General features: G+C 28.7%; 1 pseudogene; it reads left to right on the forward strand.

Moving 5' to 3' along the window:
• Positions 1-14,534: 14,534 nt before the first annotated feature.
• LOC148554439 (uncharacterized) lies at positions 14,535-15,317 on the forward strand (annotated as a pseudogene).
• The last annotated feature ends 625 nt before the right edge of the window (positions 15,318-15,942 follow it).

Below are 15,942 nucleotides of genomic sequence, written 5' to 3' on the forward strand. Positions count from 1 at the left end.
TAATTTTTTATTATTTATTTTATAAGTGGGACTAAAAGAAAATGTGAGCTACTCCGATAAAGACGTCTAAAATGTCTTCGTTTAAAAATATTTTTTAATAATTAAAATTTAATACATATAATTGATTAAATCATATTATTTTTGTTAAAATTAGGATAGACAAATTAATTTAACCAAAAAATGGTGAATCAAATTTTGAATCAGTCTAAATTATTATTTTTTTTTATAAAAAATGATTACGAGCAATACTCCTATTATAGAAAATGACTAAAATATTCTTATTATATATATTAATTTTGAGAATTCTAAATTCTAGCCATTTTCTTCTCTGTCATCGTAGAGTTAGGATTTAGAGTTTTCAAAATTATATATATAATACCTATTTTAGTTATTTTTTTATAATAAAAATATTGTAGTTATTTTTTATAAAAAAATATTGTAGTTATTTTTTATAAAAAAATATTACTTTAGACCGATTCAAAATTTAATTTATTAATTTTTTGGCTAAACTGAAGTCTAATTTTAATAAAAATAACACAATTTAATTGATTATATGTGTTAAATTTTAATTTTTAAACAACATCTTTAAAAAAAGACGTTTTTGACCTCTTTATCTAAGTGACTCCCAAAACAAATATGAGAGAAAAATTATTCAATAATGGTGAGAGATCATACTTTACTCTCTCAAATGAAAATTCAAAATTTAGAGGATCCAAATTCTTCTAAATTATTCATGATTTTTTTTACAAAAATACTTATAGATTTTTTACCAAAAAAGGTTCTTAGGTAAAAATAATTAACTTAAGTTCAGGACCTTTTAAAACATGTTTCGAATTTTAATTTCCCTACCTGTATCTACTTATATCAACTTTCATAGGGAAGTATTAGTATTACTGATACCCAATTATATTTAATTTGACTTAGTAGAAGTGTGTGTTGAGTTATAGATGAACGTTATTGGCAATACAGAGATTTTGCATATTTATATTTTAGAATAAATTATTATTTGTGCTCATAAATGATCTAAAAGTTAATAAATTTATAAAAAAAAAACAAAAAATTAACATTATAATGATGAAAAATAGACTCCCATCGATACATTATCCAAACATTAACAAAAATATCCAAAATTTTCAAATTATTTTTTCTAATTTAATTTAACTCAATTTTCAACCACAATTCTAATTTCCATCGAACCTATTTTAAATCTCTAATCTTTGATCACTATGCCGCCCTACCTATAGTTACTATAAAAAATTTATTTGTTTTTTTTTTTTTTAGTGACTAAAAAATTTATTTGTTTGTGGGAGATTTTTAGTGGACAACATATTTTATTTGTGACAATCTATAAAGTCTCATTAAATATCTAACAAAAATTAAACTATTAAAAAGTCCAAACAAAAAGAGCTAATGAGAAAACTATCTTTTAGCTCAAACTAATGAGATGAGAGAGAGAATCATGGCAACAAAAAAAAAAAAGAGGGAAAATAAGAGATGTTCAAAACCCTAAAGGTTTTTTGTCATCGTTGTTGCTATTGCTGTTATCACTGTTATCATCGAGATTCATTTTTTTTTCACCACAACTATAAAAGCTTTTGTGATAGAGCGAACATGTCTTTTTTACTAACGTATCTCCAGTTCTGCTCAACACTCAAGTTATTGAAATCGAACAGAAAATCTCCTCTCTCAATAATACATCTCTTATTGATTTTTTGTCAGTATTTTTTGCATTTTTTTTTCTTCGTTCAACTCATTCTCAAATTCTCTTTATCTTGTGTTTTTATACACTTTTTATTTGTTTTCCATTCTCAAATTCTTAATACTTTGCTATATGATTTAACATTCAATGTATGAGTTTTATTTTCTTAAATCTGTAGCGCTTGAAAATCATGTCGCAAAGTGCAATTTAGGAATTTTGTACTTACAAGGTATTTCTTTTCTAAAGTAATTTTAAGGTTGAATTTCTAATTGTGGATACTGGATGAAGCATGTTTATGTTGTTCATAGTTTGTTGACTTCAATTGGCATACATACATTATGTATAAAAATTTATTTATTTACTAGTTCTAAAAACTTGTTAATTGTCAGCAAGTTGTTTCTTTATATTAAATCGACTGCTTCATCACCTTTATTTTCTCTCTAAATCGAATGCACTATATATTTTGTTTTATTGATCTCTCTCCTTATCTCTATACGTTTCGATTTTGAAGTTTATTAGCTTTGAATGTTGTTTTATGTATTGTGTTTAATTATATATTGTGGAAATTGACTGGATCGAATACAAGAGGCAAGTGAAGAAAGTCAAGCAATGGAATGATGAAGTGTACTGATTAACTTTAGTTGAAGATATATATCAACTCATGCTTTATGCTGAAGCAAAACTGTCATTACCCTTTCTCTGCGTTCCATAAATAAATTACCACCACCCTGAAGTTTTTCTTTCATGATTTGTTTTACCATGTTTATGTAACAATTTCATTAGGAAAAGAAGCCTTAATTTTTTAGGGATGATGCAGTATAGACAAAATCCACACCTTCATATTTGTACCAATTTTATTTATTTAATAATTTAATTTGTTTTAATCCACATCATTATAATTTCTTATGTATTTTTTTTAATGTTGGAATCTAGAGCAGTGAAATTTTAAGTTTTGAACTTTACTTTTTAAAAAAAAAATTTAAAAATACTATTAGTGACGATTCTAAACAACTACAAAAATCGATAAAAAAGCTACTGTTGCACACATCCAACACAAAATTTTCTCAAAAATGATTTAAAATTCGTCATTCAATGATGTCTTATAAGTTTTATAAAACCGTTACGATTAAGCTCGTGACATTTTCAATCTTAGAACTAAGATTGCCACAATTCTTTTGTGGAATTTTAAACTGCTATAATCTTAAAAAAAAACACACAAAATAACACAAATCTTGTAGTGAGTCACCACCACCTCATTCCATGCCACCCTACTAACTCCACTCTTGCTAGTAGAGGTGTTCATGAGCCGGTAAAACCGAATTTTTTTGGACTCAGATCAAACTCTAAATATATACCGGGTCTATTTTTTAGATCCTAACTCGATCTTAAACCCAATGAAATCTAAACATTTTCGGGCCACAACTATACCGGGTGAAAATCGGATTTTTAAAGCTTTAACAATAATTTATAAAAAAATTTATTTATGATGCACTTATTTATAAAAAGAAATTTGCTACCGAAAAGTTGATATCCATATTTGAACTTGAATTTGTCCATAAATTCTACTTTGATGCCTTTTTTATTTATTTTCTAATTCAACAAGTGTGATTAAAAATAAAATGATAAGCTTATAATTAATATAACATAATATTAAAATTAATTTAAAACATATATACCTTTTTTAGTTCCCTTAGGGTGCACATGGGTTGGGTAAAGTCAGGTTCGCCTTGATTCGGATCCGACCCAAAATAATGACCAGCTCTATTTTTGAGATCCTTACCCAACTCTAGATCCGATAAAATCACACTAAATTAGCCCCTAAAATGTTTGAGGCCAGACCGGATCTTTCAACCAGGTCGAACCATGTGATCCAAGGGAGATAATAAATAAGCCACTAGTGATCCACCAAAGAAAAAAAAAATAGAGAATGATGCAGAGAGAAATGGAAATGGATATTGGAGAGGAAGAGAAAGGTGGCGAGAGGGAGGGAGATAGCTTGCTAATGGTGCAAACCCATCGAAGGCTAACGATGATGAAGCTAGTTTGTTAAGTAAATTATCAAATTAGCCCTGATAAGATCTCGCGATTTTTAAATTAGTCTCCGAAAAATTAAATTAATCAAAATCGTCATCGAAAATTTAAAATTAATATGTTAGTTCCTCCGTCCATTCTATCACTAATAACATTAATGTTTACTGAGGTGGCACGTTAGTTTGACATGTGAGCATTACACATGGCTAAACAATAGTTGCCCACAAAATATATGTTAAGAAAACTATATCAAACTAGTCCCAATAAAACATAAACCCTAATCTCTTCTCCTCCATAAATGTCATTCCTGTTGCAGCAACAAATTTGTTTTTGAGATGCTAAATTATTGTTGAACGACATGATGAGTAGCAAAACTGGAGAAAACACCAATTAAATCATATATTTCCCCTCCGTAAATGAATAAAAACACCAATCTCCCCTGCCGATTTGCTGATAACAGCACATTATATTCCTTCAAAGTATCATATATATATTCCCTCTATAGTATCATCTTTCTTAGATATGTGGAAGCAACTACACACTGTGAAGCATATAAACATAGCTAATTAAATCATGTTACCAATTATCAATTCACAAAAAGATAGGAAAAACCTTACTTGGGGCTTTGGTGTTCCAGCATTGAAAAGTGTTGAAAAAGCATGAGTGAACTTTGAGACAACATATGATAAGTTCTAACAGCGAATTTTATGGCATCCTTGTGAATTCCAATGTTCTTGCATGACAACGTTCTCGTAAAGCTATCACCTTCACCTTCTAAATAATGTCGTTGTCAAACTGCACTATAGATCACCGTTTAATGTTTCTTCTTCTTCTTTGTTGAGATGAAAATATGAAGATAGAGATATAGGGAGAGGTTTTATTCTGAGAGAAAGAAGAATAGAATGGAATGAATGTGAGAAATTGAAGAGGTGTAAACACTTGAAAGAGAATGACGCCGTTTAGCTACTACTGACGTGCCATCTTAACAAACATTAATGTTGTTAGTGACAAAATGGACGAAGGGACTAATGTAATTAATTTTAAATCTTTCGAGGAAGATATTGTTTAATTTAATTTTTTGGAAATAATTTAAAAAATAATCTTTCAAGGAATAATTTGACTATTTATTCCTGGTTTGTTGGTGGAGGAGAAGACAAAGTAGATCAATAGAGGTGATGGTAGGAATTGTCGTTCCTGCTACTCCTATTTTGCCCTTAATCTAGCTATTCTTGTTAGGGTTGGCAGGAGCACCTAACCCGCTCATACCCGGTCGGAAACAGGTAATAACCCAATTCTGAGGGGGGCGGGGCAGGGTCATGAGCAAGGCAGGGGCGGGGAGGGATCATGAGCGTGGCGGGGATAGGGTGGATTTAGGGTAAAATCGCCCCTACCTGCCTCAGGGTATATATATATATATACACACTCTTAAGAATTAGGGTTTCCCTCACAGCCTCATACCCTTAATTAGTCCAACCCTAGCAAAGAACCAAAGTCATCTTCTTCTCCACAGCCAAGCTCAGCTCTAGTCGCCACTCGCCATCACAGTTTTGGTCGTCGTCACTGTGTTGTCGAGCCCCTCGCCAAGTCGTTGCCGTGCGCTGCCAAGCTCGTCGCCATACCTGCAGCTCCCCTTTCCTCTAATTGTTGCAGCTTCCTATGTCGCTGTCTTTCTCCTTTGTCTCTTTGCCTGTGGTAAGTTCCCCTTGTCTCTCTCTCACATTATGAATGTGTGAATCTGCACTTTACTGAATGTTTGAATCTGAATCTACAGTTTGTGAATTTGTGGATTTATGCTTCAATTTTGTTTATACATGTGCATCTTATGACTCAATCTTACATGTAATCTGCACTTTACTTATCTGCATGTCCGTATTGCAGAACGTTTTGAATTTGTACTTTATTTATGTACATGTCCTTATTACAGAATGTTCACTTTTATGTTTCATTTTAAATCGTTATCGGCTTTGGATTCTAATTGCTGATGTTGGCATGTTGCAAAAGTTTATATATGTTAGATTGAAAATCAGGATCTTTGTGATTTTCTTGATTTATATATGTGTAATGGATCTAATTTCTATATTGTAATAGTTCGTTCAATTTTTTTAATAGGTGCTTTATACCTAGTTTGCTTAGTTTTTTCAGTTTTTTTAATGTAGGCCTTTAAGATTATTTCATGGCTAGTAAATGCTAGAAAAGACACACAAAATAACTATGTTGCTCCTAATTAATTTGTTAATTGCTATCTCTTTTGATTTTTAAACCATTAACGATGATGAAGAATTAAAAAGTGATAAAAAATTGGATTAAAGACTTATTTATATTTAATGTTACAATTTCTTGATTATGGTATTAAATTTATAGTGATCAAAACATTAGTTTTTATTTAAATTTCATGTTATTGGACATTGTATGAATTTTATATTTGGATTTTAATTTATGTATGAATCTAAAAGTTTTTATCTTAATTTATATATGAATATATAAATTTAAAATTGTTATTTGATTGTTACAGGGGCGGATAGGGTGGGACGGGTTAGGGTACAAGGTTCTACTACCCCGCGCGTATAGGTGGGCAGGTAGTATGGGAGTTGAAGAAGAGCAGGGCTATGGATAGAAAAAAAAATCCGAATCCGCAAAGGCCCGTGAAAAAACCCACGATGGAGAGCAAAATGAGAACCCGTGAAATTTCTATAGAGACGGAACCGTTCCCACGAATAAATGGGGATAGGGGCGGAGATTGAAGTACCCATCCCATAGGACTCACTAAATTTTTGCTAGTTTAAAATTATTAAAATATTATATATATATATATATATACAAAAGTTAACGTGAAATCCTAAATTCCTATGTGTTTAATTTTTTTAGTTAGAAACAAACTAATGATGTGCATAATATTTAAATTTGTACTAACTAATTATTTAAATTTGTATTGTTATAGGAAGGAGTACTATCACGAGTTATGATCGTCAATTAAGATTTATTATGTTAGTATGTTGGAAACTTTTCTATTTTGTTTCATTTTGATTTGTATATAGGAGATTTTAAGTTTATGTTAGTATGTGAAATGTGTTTGAATTGTCTTTAATTTAATACATTTTAGTTAAATTATATAAAATTATATAAAATTTTATCGTATTTTTATTTTTTTTTATTTTTAAAATTTAATATTCACAGATATCCATGAATCTTTGTCTTCTCTGCAAGAAAGAAATAAATAAAAATCCGTGACGAGAATAAAATGAAGACAGAAAACAATTTTTTAAATGATAGAGAGCGAAATGAGAATCTCCACTCTTATAAATACCCATTATCATCCCTAAATGGGATGGAATCGAATTGGATAAAAATCCACCCCTACTCACCCTACTGCCAACCCTAATTCTTGTGACTCGGATTTTTCTACCTTACTCCACTACTGTTTAGTTACGTTTTGGAGTTATGTCCTATTCCGTCTTTTGTTTTCCAGTTCTAAGTTCACTACTAATCTTGTTCAATTAATTAATAGTGAGATCAATGCTAACTATGATAGTGGCTGCAGGTGAGGTGGTAAGATGCGATGGTGATGGCAACAAGAAGAGTTAAGGGGATGGTGAAAGGTTGAAATTAGAAGTGGAGTAGGGATAAAATTGTGGTTGAGCATTTGAAGTTGAGATATGTTAGGAAAAATAATTTAAAAAGTTTAGATAAATATTTTAGTGTTTGAATAGTGTTATTCATCGGAGTCAATATGTCATTGTTATAAAATCAATTTCGTTTATTTTCTTTTATTTGTAATATTATATTCACAAAAATGATTAACATGACTAACGGATAAATAAATATTCATGTGATGATAAATACATCTCTCTTTATCTCTAATATAACAAATAAATATATATAACACTATATTTATTTTCAATTAAATAATATATTGATTAATATAAAAAAAAGTAACGTTAAGAAAATAATAACTTAAAATTATTTTATTTAATTAATTTAATATCTATAATATTATATATAACATTATAATTATATATTTTTATATCTAAAATTATTTAATTATTTTAATAATAAAAAATAGGTTTAATTACTCTGTTAGTCCCTATAGTTTTGCAAAATTTTTAATTAGGTCCCTATATTTTTTTTCTTTTAATTGAGTCCTTGTACCAAAATTTTTTTTTAATTGAGTCCCTACATTTTTTTTTACTTTTATTTAGGTCTCTATACCAATTCTTTTTTTTTAGTTGGTCCCTATAAAATTAAGCCAATTACTACTAAGAGGGACTTAATTGAAAAAAAAATTGGTACAGGGACCCAATTAAAAAGAAAAAAAGTATAGAGACCTAATTGAAAATTTCACGAAACTGTAGAGATTAACAGAGTAATTAAACCTAAAAAATATAAAATAAAATAATTTTAGACTGATTTTTATATCTCCTAAATATTTTCTTTGTAAAAACGGTATCTTAGAATACTATTTTTAATCATTGACATCAATAAGAATGGAATGGAGTTCACATTAAAAAAAATCGAAATTTTAAAAATAGAGATTGACATGAACTTAATTTAAAGCCATACACTAAATTTGGATTTATCATGAATAAATGGATTGATAGCAGCAATTCAATTTCTAAAGAACGTTATAAGTACAGTGACCCCTAACTCCACTATATCTCTCTCTATATATATAGTACATATATGCATTGAATTGAATAGCCAACCGCAAAACTTGATTAATTAAAGATGCAAGACCAGGCTTAGCTGGAAAATATTTTGTTCCGTTCTTTTCACTTCCTATCATCTGATATATAAAATACAGGAGAGACTGAGAGAGTAATTTAATAAAATTGTTTAATCAATGACGACACAGTAATCGTCAATTTCGTCGTATTTATTAGTATTTATTATACGTGTTTAGATATTATATTACACACGTACCATACTAATATGTAGGCGAATTCTCCCGTGCCTTTAACTTTATTGCCGAAATTGTCGAAGTTGTTTTTTTACAGTAAATTTTAAATATTAAAAAATTATTTATTTTTATATTTTTTAATTTAAATATTAATTTTTATTTCCTTTTAGTAAGTTAGACAAATGTATATAAACACCATAGCATACACTTAATATGTATCTAAAATGATCATTATTTTACCATATGAATAGTAACACATTCTCAAGAGTAATAACAAATCATAGTGCTTCCTTGGCGATTCCAAATAATTTATAATTTTGAAATCTAATAAAAAAACTTATTTAAGATATAATTATTTATATAATTTTAAAATAGTATCATGACAAAAATTTAAAAAATTTTAAATTTTGTAAATATCTTTTATTTTTTTTAGCTGGTTTAATTATTTTGTACGATTTTATAATTTTATTAAATTTTTAATTAAGTTTCTAAAAATTTAAAAATTTACATTTAGATTCATATAATAAATAAAAATTTTCAAATAATTTGTTATTAATAATTAAAAAGCTGAATTATTTTTAGAATATTTCATTCTAAATTCAAACAACCGAATATTTTATTTTGTTTTTAACTGTTAGTGAGAATTTAATTAATTTTTAAAAAATTATTAGAAATTACAGAGTAACTAAATATTTTATTAAGGAACAAAAGAGTAAGAATGATAAAATTATATTTACATTATTGATAAAAATTTCTTTCACAAAATTATAAAGATATAAATAAAATAAATACTGAAAAATAAAAAATATATTATGAACTAAACAGACTCCAAATTGAGAGAGAAAATGTGTGAAATTCACAGTACAATTGTTTTTAACTTTTTTAAATACCTTTATGTTGTACAAATCATATCACGATTTACCGATCCTAGCTACAATCACTTGTCAAATTAAATGAATAACCACCCACCTCTGAATCTCTGATAACTTGTACTTGATCCATTTTACAACTTGGCTAGATTCCTCCGATCCATGTTTAGAATAAGGGTGAAGTTTTTCAATAATCTTTTCAATTTCAAATATCGATATAATTGTTAGAATATAATTAGGATCAATTAGTATTATTTAGTATATCTGAATATTTATTATAGGAGATTATGTTTTTATTATTATGATTTTTTTAGTACCCATAAATACCTTTTTATATTATATTATTTCAGACAACTTGAATACACTCAATAATACACAAATCCTTCCTCCAATTTCTTGTTTCTAACAGTAATATTTTGGATAGGCTTTTTTTTATTCTCTTTTTATTGGTTTTATATTATTTTTTTTTAATTAAAAAGGACTGAATTTGAGATTTTAAAATTATAAAAGTTTTGATATTAAATCATGTTATGAAATTACTTTTTTTTAAAAAACTTAAATTAATAAAAGAATTGTTATATTTTCAATAATCCGTGATCAATGAAAAAAGGTTCATCCACTTAAATTATTTAATTTGTTATATTATTGAGATCATTTGTTGTTTTTCTTCATTCATGTGCTAATATTGATTTAACAATTATTTAAAGATGGAAGAAAAAAATTAAAATTTACACCAATCATAAAAAAATTGGGGTTTTTGTATTTTGATAACTGCTTTTTATTCCTTTTCACTTCAAATTTTTGCATATCAACACATATATGTTAACTGAAACTATTTTTGAAAAATTAAGAATATTATTCGCACATAAAATTAGCTACTAAAATTAGTCATCATATATTTATGTTTAAATAATATATAATTTAATTTATTTTTAGTGTGTATTTTGTATTTCAATATGTATGTTATACTGATAGTTAATTTTGGTGGCTAATTTTAATATATACCTAACATGATTATTTAAAAATATCCATATTATTTTTAAAAATATTTAGGATTTAAATTTATTATTATTATTATTTATGTTTCACATTTTTTAAGAATACATGGTATCGTTTTAATTTTTTTTGCCATTAATGTTTTAATTATGTTAAGTTAATTTTAAAAATATTTTTCCTTAAAAATAATTAAAAAAAAGGGTTCAATGGCCCTTAATTATCAAGTGAAAATACATATATTGTTATAAATTAATATTTCTTACTTATATTTAAATTAATACTAATTAACTCTTATGTTTTCAATAGAAGCTAAGTACTGTCTTCATCAATTTCAAAAAATACAATCCATACATGTTTTTGTTCTCTCATGTATCCATCAATACAAGCAATCAAACTTATTGAGATACCAGTAATTAAATAATATAATATAAACACCACTTCAAACTAGGCTTGATCGTGCTTTGCTACTTTATTATTAAAGATCAGAGCCTAATCCTTTCCCTGAAATTCAAATTTTGTTAATGACAAACTCTTACTGTATACATTGCATCGGAGGGGAGGGATAACATGTACAAGATTCTCAATTCTGATCTATTTATTTTATTTGAAGTCTTTTTCAAAAAAAAAAAAAATTTGACAAATTTAACATCTCAATAATATAACTTATATGTAACAGGTGCATTTTTATATTCTAGACGTGATTTTATAAGTTATGAGGAAATAAAATTGTACTTTTATACATTAACTATTATGGGCTCGTTTGAAAATTTCAAAGATAATTTTTTTAAGTTTTTAATTTATGAAAAGTAGTAGTATTAATGTCTGATGTAATTTTTAAAATCAAATTACAGCTTTCTAAGGAACTATTTAAAATCTTATAGAAAAGTTAAAAAAATGATTTCTCTTATAATACTACTACTTTTTATAATATTTTTATAAAATAAGCATTTTTAAAACTAAAAATCCAAATACAAAATAACTTATTTATAAATTATTTTTAATATAGTCATTTAGTGTTTAAACTATTTAAAAGAAAAAGCTTAATTAAACTATTTACTCATACTAAGCCTACAAATTTTAACTTATAAAAAAAATTTAATGTACCAATATATCAATATTTCACTCATTTTTAATTATTGATTTTAATTTTATATATATATATAAAATCAACGATTAAAAATTATTGAAACAGGGATGTATTGATATATTTAAAAACCCTCCTAACTTATATATATGATAAACACATGATCCAACAAAAGTGTTTCCGTGAATGTACATATGCGAGGAAATAATCTAGTATAGGTGTCTTAAATGGAAGTATACTCCACCTTATTGGTTTTAATTATATTTCTTTTTAATACTACCATTTAGAGGTACCATCAAAAAGAGCGCTATGAACAATGCTAGAATATATTTTTTTAGTTTTTTAAAATTACTTTATTTATCTTAAATTATAAATCCAAAATCATAAATTATTAATCCTAAATCTTAAATTTTAACATCATTTAATATTAGCTAACTAGAAATTAGTCTAATAAACATATATAACTACCTCATAAAATATTTTCAAGCTTCTCCAATTTCTCCTTTGGAACTAATCGTCAGCACTACTATGCAAATCTACAATGTTGCCAAACCTTGTATCAAACTTCACATTATTGTTTTCCTTTTGGTAAAACATTATATTCATTTTTACCAAGCTATATATATATTTGCCTTTCAATTTTTCGTTTAAAAAAGAATATTATTTTTAAAAGGTGGCCCCGAAGAGATTTCATTATAATACCAAACCCTCTTTATTTCTACCGTACACCATTGGGTTCTCTGCCTCCCCAAAAAATAAAAAATAAGAAAAAGAAAAAGGACGTGTGGTAGACTAATTAGACTAGTAGTAGATGTTAGAAAGGAGTGGGAAAACTAGAAGAGAGTTAAAAGATTATTTGGTCACGTGCAAATAATTTTTTTAAGTAAGACCAAAATTAGGTTCTTAAAATTTTTAAATTCGAATTGATTAGTTTTTGAAAAAAAATATCAATTTAATTTTTTAAGATAAAAAATAATAGATATATTATGTTCTTTTATTAATATATTATGTTCTTTTATTAATTCATTACGTAAAATTTGAGAATGATATTTTTATGTATCGTTAATTATCATAACATATTTATTTATAAAATATTGTTACGTAAATAATAATTTTTAGAGTAAAATTTTACATATTTTAATAAAATTTATGGTAAATAAAAAATAGTTGATAGATGTTATATGAAAATTCAAAAGATAATAAATATTCTATTGTTCCAAACTACATCGTTACTATGCTCATGTAATAATAATCGGATACTTACTATTGTAGATAACAAAATATAAAGACAAGTTCATTTTATTTCGTACTATCTATTGACAGAATGATATATATGTCTACAATTTATTATTATAAATACCTTAATTGATACTTTTATTTTTTTATTAGCTAATTAGTTCAAAGTCAAAATGTGATGTAATTATTACTTTACTTTAATTTTTTTGTCTTGTTCTCCTTTAAAATTTTACTTTTTTCATAAATAAGTATTTACTTAATAAATTAATATACTGTTATAATTATATCCCTTCTAAATACCATTCTAATCCATTTTATAATAAATAACGAGGGAAAATAAATGTATGCAATACTTAAAGATAGATATTGTGCCAGTGTAAAGATGATAATTTTGTAGTACAGCAAAAAAAAAAAATGATAATTTTGTAAATTTAACACATTCCAATAATGTTCTTAATCCAAAAGAAATTTGAAAATGAATATTTACTTAAGAGCGAAAAGAGTAATGTTTTTAAATTTTTAATTTAACTAACTTTGATAAATTAACAGTAGTATAAAATTTTTTATACAATTATATAATTATATCTATTTTTTAAAATGATCATTTATGATGTTACATAATTTGATGTATGTGTAAAATTATTTTATATGAATATTGTATTAAAATTAAAGTCTTTAATTTTATATAGACATTAACGATTTGAAACTTGAACCATTGAGATAAGAGTAACATCGATCTAAGGATGAAAATTAGAAGATTAGATAAAGTGTGGCATGATCGAGAGTGGGTGAGAGAGCACCTTATCCGGCACCCTAATTATATCCATACGTGTACTACTGCCTATAAAAATTACTAGTAAGTTGCTTTATTAAATGTTGTGTACCATTAACTGCTGCTAACTTATTTGTTGCAAGTTATGTTTTCGTGCGTGACAAGAGTTCAGGACGCATAATTAATTAGCGTAGGGCAAGAACATGAGGGTTGCACGATCAAGTTTTGTCTCCATTATCTTCAACTTAATCCAATTGAAGTAGTGGAATATCATCCCCCAAAATTATTTTAATTTATGTATTCTCTCAAATATTAAATAAAAAAAAGGCAATTTACTATAATAAATAAATTGAGATTCAATATTATCAGATTACATAAAATACAAAATGCATATTAAAATACATTTTTCTCATAATCTATCTAAACCGCGACAGGGGTATCGCGGTTTACCAATACACGTAATTCGCTACAGGAGTGTCGCGGATTGCGTTCTAGGAAAAATAAGCATAATTCGCGATGTGTGAATGACGAGTGTGCATAAATCGCGACAGGAGTCTAGCGGTTTATGATGCGCATGTACTTGATTGATATACTTCGCCGTCATTGAGTGGCACCAGGTGGATAGGGTGCTGCCACAACTGGGTGGCGTTCAGCACGAGCCTGAGCCGGCCTCGAATATAGACTGGCTCCATGCCAAGGATGGGAGGGATGGGGACAGATGGTTCCCGAGCTACTATCAGGTATGGCACCTTAGTTGGCAGAACAGGGTTGATGCTGTTCTGAGTATTCTCCGGGCGCCTGATCCCGGGCCGTCTGTAGACTTTCTGCGATGGTGGTACAGATTGGCCCATAGGTTTCTGTCGCCGGATTCCTTGATTGCCGATCCTAGGGCCGAGGAGATCAGTCAGGATGTTGTATAGGGAGGGTCGTCACAGGCGCCTTCTAGGATTTCGATGCCGGACGTGCCTGATAATAGGCGCGTCGAGCGGCGACGACGCATTGGTACCCGGGATACAGACCGGGAGTGGCGATGGCTGGATGACATGATTCAGGATGACAGGTCTAGTGGCGACGGAGTCGGACATGCCGATTACCGTGTCCGGCGTGGCCGTCCTCAGCGTCGTGGTGGTACATCAGGGGTCGCATCTGCTAGTCCTAGTGATAGACACACTGAGCAAGTAGGGGCGGGGTCCCAGGAGGTTCCTCTTACACATGTTTCGAGCTCTTAGATATATCGTGAGATCTATAGACAGATGTATGATGATCTGGCGGGCCCGACTTTCACGACGGATATGGACCACGAGGTCGGCAATTCACTGTTCTATTCCAACTTTGCAGATCTCATCCGGAATGACGACACTCTGCATTTTCAGTACCATACCCCACAGGATCAGGTGTCGGAGACCCAGCCCCAGATGGATGTTGCACAGGGGTACTGCCCAGATATGGAGGATATGCAGCGGTACCAGCCCCAGATGTTTGACCCTCAGGGGTACCAACCCCAATTTCATGTAGACCTAAATGAGCCTGCTAGCAGCCCGTATGACAGCTGGTTGGGCATGGGAGGGACGCCTCCGTCTACATATAGCGTGGGCATGCCCGTCGATCCTCCAACACAGCAGCGCCAGGGGCCAGCTAGAGTGAGACGTGCCGCTCGATGTGGTACAGGGTCGCACCTCCTAGGCGCATTTGGACATGACTCTCACGAGGAGGATGAGGACAGGCAGCAACCGTAGCTGTTTATTTCATGTTTTCATTTATGATACCTATGTATGTCAGATTTGTCATATAGTTTTGTATTATATGATGATACCTATGTTTTCATTGATGTTTAGGGTTTATGTGTATGTTATGTAATTTTTTATTTACCATACACTTACTTTATTTTAGGTTTATGCAAACTGCTCATTCACGCATAAACTGCTAGACTCCTGTCGCGGTTTATGCACAACACTCGTCATTCACATATAAATCGCGACACTCCTATCACGGATTATGCTTATTTTTTCTAGAACGTAATATGCGACACCCCTGTAGCGGACGACGTGTATTGGTAAACTGCGGTATCTCTATTGCAATTTACATAAATTATGAGAAAAATGCATTTTGATATGTATTTTGCATTTTATATAATCTGATAATATTGGATCCCAATCTATTTATTATAGTAAATTGCCTTAAAAAAAGTAATAAGAATTTTTAATATCTAACTTTAAAAACTTAATAGTTAGTTATTTATTAACTTAAAAAATATTTAAGAATATCTATTACGAGAATAAGTCATTTTTCTTTGCTGGCGGCAATTCTTTCTCTTTTTCCATTTTCAACATTTTATAGTAAGTAATTTCAACATTTTAATTT

This window comes from Arachis ipaensis, chromosome B6 (assembly GCF_059453495.1).
Source record: "Arachis ipaensis isolate K30076 ecotype BB chromosome B6, ASM5945349v1, whole genome shotgun sequence".
Classification (NCBI taxonomy): domain Eukaryota; kingdom Viridiplantae; phylum Streptophyta; class Magnoliopsida; order Fabales; family Fabaceae; genus Arachis; species Arachis ipaensis.